This window comes from Pongo pygmaeus, chromosome 15 (genome assembly GCF_028885625.2).
Source record: "Pongo pygmaeus isolate AG05252 chromosome 15, NHGRI_mPonPyg2-v2.0_pri, whole genome shotgun sequence".
NCBI classification, from domain to species: Eukaryota; Metazoa; Chordata; class Mammalia; order Primates; family Hominidae; genus Pongo; species Pongo pygmaeus.
Window position 1 is genome coordinate 63495648 of NC_072388.2, and position 2327 is coordinate 63497974.

Genomic DNA, 2327 nt, shown 5'->3' on the forward strand with positions numbered 1-2327 from the left:
CTGGCAGTGCAATAGGTTCGCTTACGCCAGCATCACCACAGATATGGGAGCAACGTGTTGCACTAAGACGTTATGATGTCGCTAGGCAATAGAAATTCTTCGGCTCCATCATAATACTGTCATGTAGGCAGTCCATTATTGACCAAAATGTTGCTATTTGGCCCATGACTGTACTTAAAGAGAGTCATCCAAAATTATTATTGTCCTCAAACTTTATGACCTACTCACATTTCCATGCCTAAATTGTCAATAAATTATTTCAAAGACCACCAGAACCCCTGTATGTAGTTTCTCCGCCCATAAATGGTAAGAACTTTCAGAAATCCTCTAAATTACAAGTACTTCATTTTAATTTATTGGAGTATGTGTTTTTATACCACAGGGCCTGGATTCTATGTTTTCAGGGTATCTTTGCTCTTGTTCTGTGACCTTGTCCATACCCTCAGCAAACCCAGCAGCTCCATAAGACCCAGCAATTGCACCCCTAGGTGTATATCCAGAAGAATTGAAAGCACGTGTTCACTCAAAAACATGCACATGAATATTCATCTCAGCATTGCTCATAATAGCCCCAAAATGGAAACATCCCAAAGTGTCCATCAACTCATGAATGGATAAATAAAATGTTGTATATCCATACAATGGAATATTATTTGACAACAAAAAGGAATGAAGTGCTGACACGTGCTACAACATGGATGAACCTTGAAGACTTTAAGTGAGATAAGCCAGACACTATAGGTCACTTATCAGCCAGGTGCAGTGGCTCATGCCTGTAATCCCAACACTTTGGGAGGCCGAAGCAGGTGGATCACCTGAGGTCAGGAGTTCGAGACCAGCCTGGCCAACATGGTGAAACCCCATCTCTACTAAAAATACAAAAATTAGTGGGGCGTGGTGGCAGGTGCCTGTGATCCCAGCTACTCAGGAGGCTGAGGCAGGAGAATCGCTTGAACCCAGGAGGCGGAGATTGCAGTGAGCCAAGATTGTGCCACTGCACTCCAGCCTGGGCAACAGAGCCAGACTCCATCTCAAAAAAATAAAATAAAATAAAGGTCACTTATCACATGATTCCATTTACATGAAATGTTCAGAATAGGCAAATCCATAAAGACAGAAAGTAGATTGATGGTTTACCAGAGACTAAGGGGAGGAGGTAATAGGGAGTAACTATAGTGGGTATGGGGTTTCGTTTTGTGATAACGGATATGCTTTGATATTGGAGAGTGGGGATGGTTGCACAAGACAGTGAATATATTAAAACACATAGGCCAGGTGCAGTGGCTCATGCCTGTAATCCCAGCACTTTGGGAGACCAAGGCAGGATGATTGCTTGAGCCCAGGTGTTGGAGACTAGCTTAAGTAACAAAAAGTACCAGTCCGTACAAAAAAATACAGAAAAAAATTAGCCAGGGGTGGTGGCGTGCACCTATAGTCCCAGCTACTCAGGAGGCTGAAGTGGGAGAATCACCTGAGCCTGGGAAGTTGAGGCTGCAGTGAGCCATGATCGCATCACTGCACTGCAGCCTGGAAGACAGAGTGAGACCCTGTTTAAACACACAAACACACACACACATGCACACACAGAGAGAGAAAACATTATATTGTAAACTTTAAAATGGTGACTTTTATGTTATGTATATTATACCTCAATTTTTAAAATACTGCCTTAAAAATATATTTATTGAGTGGGTGATTCATCGCTGAAAAAGACAGAAACTAAGGGAGCTCTGGATCAACTCTGTAATTCTTCCTGGATGTTCCTGCTGGTTACAGTTCATGAAAAAAGATTGCATCTAAAGGTTGCAATGTTGGCACCCCATGTGAGAAAAGGGTGTAGCTGTGATTTATCTGTGACTGGGTGTTGGTTGCCAGCACTCTGGCTGGATTGTGTCCATCATCCATTTTTATTAACTTCAAGAGAGGAAGTCTGTGTTAGTTCTTTTGTGTTGGCATAAAGGAATACCTGGGACTGTGTTATTTATAAAGAAAAGAGGTAGCCGGGCATGGTGGCTCACACCTGTAATCCTAGCACTTTGGGAGGCTGAGGCAGGCAGATCACAAGGTCAGGAGTTTGAGACCAGCACAGCCAACATGGTGAAACCCGTTTCTACTAAAAAATACAAAAATTAGCCAGGCATTGTGGTGGATGCCTGTAGTCCCAGCTACTTGGGAGGCTGAGGCAGGAGAATCGCTTGAACCCGGGAGGCAGAAGTTGCAGTGAGCCGAAACCGTGCCACTGCACTCCAGCCTGGGCAATAGAGTGAGACTCTGTCTCAAAAAAAAAAAGAAAACGAAAAGAGATTTCTTTTGGCTCACGGTTTTGC